At 45.5% G+C, this 8,997-nt stretch overlaps 1 protein-coding gene across 1 annotated transcript in view; it reads right to left on the reverse strand.

Moving 5' to 3' along the window:
* Nucleotides 1-3,199, reverse strand: part of Slc37a1 (solute carrier family 37 member 1) — a 55,533-nt gene extending 52,334 nt beyond the window's left edge. Inside the window, exon 1 of the mRNA XM_071615008.1 lies at nt 3,138-3,199. The gene's annotated coding sequence lies outside the window, so the exon portion shown is untranslated. The remainder of the gene's footprint in view (nt 1-3,137) is intronic.
* Nucleotides 3,200-8,997: the final 5,798 nt, after the last annotated feature.

Here is an 8,997-nt window from a genome sequence, read left to right on the forward strand (position 1 = left end):
CTGCCCAGTCCCAGATGGCCCAGACAGGAGAGTGTCCATGCCCCTAGCCTCATGCCAGCTAGCACCTGCCATACCACCCCTGGTAGTACTCTTGATTCACACCCCAGCTGATTCACAGGTGAAAGTGCTATTTCCCTCCAAAGGATTGTCTTCGTTGATAAGAAGGACACAGGTGATGGCATGAACAACATTCACACAGTCAACCCAAGTGGGATAGATCTATGGTCCCACTGGGTCAGGGAAAGTGTCAGAGGACGTGAAAGAGCCAGCTCTCACCTCCAAAACAAGATGTGCACATCTACAAGCACACATAAAACTGTAGCGTACCTGTGCCATCTAGAAGTATGTAGGGAAGAGAAGCAAGGGCAAAAGAGTAGAAAGTGGTTGGGGAATGAGACGGGGGCGTTAAAGGGTGAAGTCAAATATTTGCTGTGATATTTTAGATTTTGATTTTAGAACCATATGTATTTAAAAAAATAAAAATAAACACTAATGTAAAATAACTGGTGGGTTTTTAGATGGAGAATTTTAGCACTAATACCTAAGTTAGGGACATATTTTAGAGACAGGAGTGTTGCAAGTGTCCTGAAATAATGAGGAGTCAGTCACATTACAACGGTGGCTTTGCTAAGCTACCTATAAGATAGGTAGGGCACATTTTCTGGTTTCTAAGACCCTTTGGCAATGTCTTCTAGAAGACTACCTTGTGTTTCCTCTGCAGTGTGGTGAAGTCGTCACAAGAGCACCCCAGGGCTTCTGGAAGTACCTGGCTCCTCACTGAAGTGGGGTGTGTACAAAGGATTGATCACATTCAGGGGCTTAATGCTTCCTTTGGTGAAGAATCCCTCTGAGCTCAAACTCCATGCCAGGACGACTTGTTGCCTGAACCTATCTGCTGTAATGCTCTTCAGTTTCAGCCTATAGGTAGTATGAGATTAGGGACATGGAAATAGAAAATGACTGGTCAATTAAGAATCCATTATTGCAGCTGAGCTAGTGCATGCGAACACAATAAGAATGTCGAACAGTTGTTTATTTTTTTTAAATCACTGAGCCAGATCCCTAGTCCTTTTGATTTTGTATTTCAAGTCAGGGCCTCACTAAGTTGCTGAGGTTGGCTTTGAACTTGAGATCCTCCTGCCTCAGCCTCCTGAGTTGCTGGGATTACAGGCATGCACCAGGATGCCTAGCCAAGTTGAACAATTTTTATGAGTTGAACAATTTTTATACTGGGGTTTGAACCCAGGGGTGCTTAGCCACTGAGCCACATCCCCAGCCCTTTTTAAAATATTTTATTTAGAGACAAGCTCTCACTGAGTTGCTAAGTGCCTTGCTAATCTCCTGAGGCTGGCTTTGAACTCTGTCCTCTTGCCTCAGCTTCCCGAGTTCCTGGGGTTACAGGCATGTGCCACTGCACACAGCTTTTATGAGGTTTTTGAAAAAGGCCCATATTCTTCAGTTCAACTGGGGAGGCACGGGGGCCTATCTGATGACTTTTGGAGAGGGCGCTTCCACTTTATACAGCATGCACACAGCCTGGTGGGAGAACGCCATCACTCATGACCTTCTCCCCAAACCTGAGAGCCTATCAGGATTGCCCATCTTTTCCCAGTCAACCTGGAGTCTGGGAGAGGGTGACTTTGATGGTGAAGCCAGACTCTGAGCTTAGCCAGTTGACCCTGCCCTACTCACTAGTGTGAGGCTATGCGGATGACCTTGGCACTCACTGAGTCATGGGAAGTTTGGGGCCACTTACTTTTAATTCCTATGACTGTAACCATTAGTTTTCATCCTTACAACTGAAATCCTTTCTAAAAATAGACTGTTACAACTCAATAATAGATGGACTTATTGAATAGAATGTATTTTCTTTAATATCACTTAAGATTACCTTTTTGAGCCTAGCATACATAAAGCCTTAGGTTTGAGCCTCAGCAACACACACACGCACACACACACACACAAAAGAAAAAAGATGATCTTTTTGAACATCAGTTATGATCCAGTGTATAGTGATCTAGCAAAAAAAAAAAAAAAAAAAAAAAAGCACCGGATTTAGAATTTAAAGTTGCAGGTTCAAATTCAGACTCCAGACTTAGTATTCTGGGACCCTGGGAAAGTCACCTACTCTCCTAAGCACCAGTTTTCCTGCTGTGGCCTCCTGGGCTTGCTGAGAGGAGAAGTGAGCTTCACAGTGTCTTTACCTGTTTCATTCTTCAGCGAGTCCTTATCACCCGAGCCTGCCCAACTCACCAGGGACTCTCCATAAATACTTGTTATTGAACCAACAGTCACAAGGGTGCTATGGGAACTGTGAATCACTTATAAATGCTTGTGACACTCTAGTAACTGCAAAGTGCAGCAAATTAATAGAAAAATGTGATCTAACGCACAATTTGGAGCTGGGGAAGGAGGGAACTACAAAGTCCCTTTCATCGGCTTCTTTTATTGATCTGCCTTTCTCCTTGAAAATAGAGTCAGAGACACCCCACCACAGTCTGTAGCATTAATCCTGTAAGGCTCGGTCAGCTGGCGTAAAGTCAAGTCTGCCCTCCACGTTCCACGATTCCTTCACAGCTATCCTTCGGATGGCGAGTGAAGGAGCGCCTATGGGAACACACAGCAAGACCACCTTAGGTTGAGAAGTACTGACGCTGAACCAGGCCTGGACGCAGCACCCACTCTCACCAGCACACCCAAGGCAGAGGTCCCCTACTGCTCGCAGCCACGGCTGCCCAGCTCCAGCACTGACCGTCACTGAGAACCATCCTTAACTCTGTGCCCCAGCTTCTCTAATGCAGGGTCACTCGGGGCTTCATCTGTAAGACCCTGTTCCTGTCACAAAGATAAACATGATAGGTCCCCGTTCTCTAGGGTCTCACAATCGAGTTGATAACAAGTCTACAGTGGGCCTCAAATCCCATAATGTAGAGATCCCCCCAAGTCTATAATGTAAAAAATTTTCAAGTTTTAAATAAAAAAAACAAAACAAAACAAAAACTTAAGCACTTTAAGATTAAAAAGAACATCTCTTTTTGAACTGTTATTTTCAGGAATAAATATTTTGCACATATTAAGGGAACTAATCAAAGGAATACACTGGTGAACCACAATTATCCTAAATGAGATAATCTTACCTTGTTTAACAAATGCATGTTTTTACACTTCAATTTGTGTTGGCTTGGGAAACTCTTCTATGTTCTCTGAACTGAAAGCTTGCCCTTTGTGTCATAAATAGCACTAAGTTGTTACTGTATTACCCGGATGTGGTTGCCAGGGGCTCAGTGTGGCCGGAGAAGATATCAGTCAGGTTCTCTTTTTAGCACAGGAGCTCAGAGCTCAGAGCTCAGATGGTGAGCTCTCAGGAAACCTAAAACTACGAGCCCAGTTTAGAACCATCCTGGCTCTCTTCTTTGTACAGGGAGAGGGAAATGACTGGTTTAGCATTCTCAGCGACTGTTTGGTCTACAACTGCTTAGAGGCTTGTCCTAGCAATTAGGTCTCTAAGAAAGAAACCTGGAGAAAGAAAGATGATTCAAACAAGCAGGTAGGCTGCAGCCCCAGGAGGAGGGGAGCAGCAGTACACAGCTGCGGAAGTGCTTTTGGTCGTCGCCTGAGACATGAATGAATGAAATAAAGAGAAAAGACTCTTGAGACAATGTTTTCTTAAAAGTAATATGGAATCTAATTTCCTTAAGTAACATTCTTCAAATTTGTATTGAACTTTTTCATTCATTCTTATGTGCAATGCTGAGTCAAAATGATTCTGGTATATCCTTAGAGTGAAACACTAGTCTTTTAAGAAACTTTGGTGACTTTTGACATGTTCTAAGTAAAGGCACATGACGATGGTGAGGGATAAGTGGGCATTCCCACTTCCCTGAGTGCATTAAGTAATTCTGAATGATGTGAGCATCTGCTATGGGCCAGGCTTTAGGCTAACTGTGGAGTGCAGTCCTTAAACCTGGAGGTGTAAAAAGAGGCTGACCCGGAAACAGACCACGGCAACTTAGGGAGCCCGGCAGAGCCCAGCCGGAAGCAGGGCAAGCAGAGCTGGACGCAGCCAGGAAAGGCGTGCCAGGAAGCTTCCAGATGGCCAGGTATTAAGGTGGGGAAGTGCTCACCAGGTAGAGAGACAGGGAACTGCATTTCAGAAAGAGGCAGAATCTATGAGGAGAGCTGGAGAAAGTGACATAAATAATTAGCAGCAGTTAACCACAGATGGAGAATAAGCATCGTTCTCAAAATGATCAAGGAAAGACAAACTAACTCATAGGAGAGGCTGCTTTACCCGTCTAATTTTCAAAGAAGAAATGTAACTCACAGGGGGCCTGGGAGCAGGGAGCCGAGCACTGGGTGCTGGTGGCCGGCCACGCCAGGAAGCCTGTGGTCCTCTGCACTCAGTCTTGCTTTCCTCCCCACTGGCCCAGTCACCCACCCCAGCTCTGCACAGCTGGCTTCTTTACAGGTGCATGGGGATGTGGACAAAGATGCAGGCATGTAGGTGCTCAAGTGACTTCATCCCTCCGTCCACCCAGGCACCTGGGCAGTGGTCTCTGTGTTCACGGCACACTTTGCCATGTCACCAGCGTGTGTGAACAGGTATCCTTTTGTATGCATCACGTGTGACAGAAGGCTTAAGCACCCACATTACTTTTCTACAGAAACACACTAACTCTCTAGAGGAATTCCAGGCCACTTTGATCCTCTGTAGTCTTATCCGATCCTCAGGGCCCTCCTGTAAATTGGGCAGGGTGAGCCTTATTCTGGGAACACAGTGCACAGTGGCTCAGTTTGCCGGCTCCTCCCTGCCCTTTTCTCAGGGGACCCGACTCATCCTGAGGCAGGGAAGGTGGGCCATCACTGCAGAACCAAGTGGGGGTGCTGTATGTAGTAGGTGCTGTATGTAGTGCTGTAGGCCAGGTATATGGACCAGACTCCATTTTACCCTGTCTTATAAGAAACGCTTCTCCCGTGGGAACACCCGACCTCTGAACCTACCAATAGTTGCTTAGCATAACATGTTTGGCAACACAAAATGGCAATCCTTACACAATGTAAAGTTGTTCTCTTTTTGGTTCCCATTTTTCTTGGCCATGTACCCTGTCAGAAATTGATTATCTAGACATTAGTAACATCCTTTAACTTGCACTCAGCTAGGGTCATTTGATCCACTTCCCTTCTGTTATGACTGTGGACGTCCCGTGGGCAATACCAATGTGCCCCCTGCAGTATTTCGCTAACGGCTCAGCTCAGCTTCTGTACCCCTGCTTGCTTGCTTGCTGCTATGCCAACCTGGACGCAGTTTTTGCTTTTAAATACCCTGAAATGCTCAGGCTCGGGGCTGTTCCTTGCAGAGACAGTTATGGGTCCTGCAGGGAGCAGCTAAATAAAGGCTGGCTAAATAAAGACTCTCCAATTCGGACAAAATGGGCTTGGTGTTTTCTGAGCGGTCTGCCCCATAACATCAAGAGAGAACCAACTTTATTCATTATGCCCATTCTATTTGTTTGTTCTGTGGTGCTGGGGATCAGGGCCCTGGACATGCTGGGTAAGCACTCTACCACTTAGCCACACCTCAGCCCCCATGTCCACTTTAAAATGAAGGACTAGCCCAGCCGCGAGGCACCACAGTCTTGGTCATTGCTTTTTAACTTTGGGGATTAATGTGGAATTTGCCCCAAATGGCTTTGAAATTTCTTTTGGAGTTCCTGATATAACCCCTTGGTTTGTGAGCCACATAAATATTCAGATGTAGTTAAGTAACTGATATCCCAAGAGAGCACCTGAAAAACGAAGCATGATTGAAGAAGAATGATAGTAAACAAGATCATAAACAAGAAGGAAAAAAGAATAAAAAAATATATACTTTCCTTTCTTTGCCTTTTCCAAGTGCTGCATAAAGCACAGCTCTGTTGCAAAATGATGTCTAACATTTATTCTGGAACACATGTTGGCTGGGCACTTTCTCTGTGCCAGACACTGTGTCATGGGCATGTGCTTGGGTTGTCCCCCAGTGTGCCATATGTATGCCAAGTTTCTGCCATTTCTTGTCTCCATGCTAGCTGACTTCCACCACTGTTTGCCCTACTGGCTGTGGCATTACTGAATAATCCCACTTCCTGTGTGAAAAATGATTTATATCTCTCTCTTGACATTTGCTTCAATACCCTTTCCGTCAGGTCTGAGGGAGCAGCTCAGCAGGGGGGCACTCGCCTAGTCTGCAAGAAGCCCTGGGTTCTATCTCAGTAAAGCAAATAAAAAAAATCCTATTGTTTACCTGCATACCTCAGGGAGGTGTGTGTGTGGGTACCTGGTTACTTCTTCCTTGTTGGTTGCCAATTTTATTGGAGCTATGATCTCCAGACAACTAATACACCTACTTGCATCTAAGAATCCACATGTCCATATATTTCTAGAAACTTCAGTGTCTGCTTACCCTTAAGTACATTAGTGCTAATGAACATTGGCATAAAAATTAACATAGCTGGGCACAGTGGCACACACTGGTAATCCCTGCAACTCGGAAGGCTGAGGTAGGAGGATGTCAAGTTCAAGACGAGCCTCAGCAACTTATTGAGGCCCTAAGCAAATTGGTGAGACTCTGTCTCAAAATAAAAATAAATTAATAAATTAATAAAAAGAGCTGGGAATGTAGCTCAGTCGGAAAGCAAAAACCTGGGATCCTTCCCATATTTCTATCTGAGCAGAGATCTAAAGGCCCCGTGGACAGGTATTGTGGCCGTGGCTGAGCACTTGCTCTGCACTTCTGAGTGCCATGGGGGAGATGAGGACGGCAGCTTGGCTCCTTAGGTTCTGGAAACCAGACAACCACATGGACGTCTATCACCGAAGCCAGAGCGGGATGCCTGTGATAGATGTGGGCTAAAGTACACGAGGCACGGCCAGCACATCCACCTGAAGGACCAATAGGAGCTGCAGTGAGAAGGGAGCAAATACTTAGAATAAAAATTAAAAGTAGACTGCAGCATTAATACATACTGCCACAATGAATTCACCATGGAAAGCCATGTAGACGCTCCTCCAAAGATTAGAACAGAACTTTCATGCAACATAGCATCTCGCTTCCAGGCATATATCCAAAGGAACTGAAGTCAGTATGCCAAAGTGATGTCTGCTTTCATGTCAGCTGCAACCCTGTTTACAATAGCTGAGATAAACAACCAAAGGGTCCAGCAATTGATGACTATATGCATATTATTTAGCCATAAAAAAGAAAATCCTGCTGGGAACGGTGGTGCACACCTGTAATCCCAGCTGCTTGGGAGGCTGAGGCAGGAGGATTGCTAGATCAAAGCCAGCCTCAGCAAAAACAAGGTGATAAACAACTCAGTGAGACCCTGTCTCTAAATAAAATACAAAATAGGGCTGGGGATGTGGCCCAGTGGTTGAGTGCCCCTGAGTTCAATCCCTGGTACAAAAAAAAAAATCCCTGAATGCAGCTGTTGGACATGATGTTAAGTGAAATAATCCAGAAACAGAAAGACAATGATCTCGCTTTTATGTGTGCTAGTGCCTTGTGCTGCTGTAGCAAAATGCTGGGAAACATGTAAAGAACAGACATGTATTTTCTGTCAGTCCTGAAGGTAGGAAGTCCAAGCTCAAAGCCACGCCCTCCAGTGAGGGCCTTCTTTCTGGGTCCTCACATGGGAATGGACAGGGACAAAGGGGACAGATGCAGAAGGGCAGGGGGGCAAGCCAGCGGGACTCTGTGAGAAGCCTCCTGGGTATGGGCCTGAATCCTGCTCCTGAGGAAAGGCCACTGGGGCCTGATCACCACCCAGTACTATCTGCTGCTATTTAAACTGCTCCCAACCTCCCTGTGTTAAAGGATCTGTCACCAGCCTGATGCTTTTGGGAGGTTGTATAACCTTTAAGATGTAGGGCCTGCAATGTCCTTGAAAGAAATATCGTGTCCCTGGCCCTTTCCTCTCTCCCTCCTCTCCCGCTGCCCCGAGGTGAGCATTTTCCTCTGTCATGCACTCCTGCCATGATGTACTATGCCACAGGCCCAAAAGCAATGAGCCAACTGACCACAGACTGAAACCTCTGAAACTGAGTCAATTAAGTTGACTATCTCAGGCACTGTGTCACAGAGACAGAAAGCTGACCAACACACTGTCACATTGGCAACACCTGAATTTTGAAGACATTCAAACCATAGCATTTTAGAATGTAGAAAGAGTCAAACTTACAGAAGCAGAGAGAATGGTTGTTGCCAGGAGCTGGGGCATGGGGAAAATGTGGAGATGTCAAAAGTATAAACTTTCAGCCATAAAATGAATATGCTCTGGGTATCTAATGTACAGAATAGTGACTGTGGTTAATGATGATGCATTTGTTTACTTGAAATTTGAGAACAGAGCAGACTTTAAATGCCCTCATCGCTCCATATACACACTTAAACACAAACAGTTACTGTGCATGGTAATGGATGTGCTAATCTGTGGTATTCAGTACACATGTGTGTTATGTATATCAAATCATTCTGTGTATACCTTGCATACATAGCATTTTTACTTACCAATTAAGTATTATTTAAAAATTGCCACTTAAATTTTAAATTTTGTCACTCTCAGACCTTTACAATGGATGGATGGGGTTGAAGATCATTCCTCCTCCAAGCCTTATTCCCCTCTCCCTCCTTCAGGGTCCTCTCATAATGAGTCTGGAGCTTCTTTGGGGAAGTAGCTCCTTAGCCTGTGAAGAATGGATGTGAGTTCTGCCAGGTCGAATGGGGAGAAGGCGGCATTCCAGGGAGAGGGTGCGGCACAGGCAAACAGGCATCGAGGCTGGAGATTGGAGGTACTTTGGGAACATGCTGTTTGGTTTATCTGCAGCAAGCAGCAAGTGCAGAGAGGGGAGGTTGGGGACTTGGAGAGATGGAGTGCTTGAGAGTGAGACTGTCTGTACTTGGGTTTTGAGCACAGGAGGCGTGTGAAGCCGGTAAGAGACCAGAGACAGGAGGCAGAGAGA

The sequence above is a fragment of the Marmota flaviventris genome, chromosome 8, assembly GCF_047511675.1.
Source record: "Marmota flaviventris isolate mMarFla1 chromosome 8, mMarFla1.hap1, whole genome shotgun sequence".
Taxonomy (NCBI): Eukaryota; Metazoa; Chordata; class Mammalia; order Rodentia; family Sciuridae; genus Marmota; species Marmota flaviventris.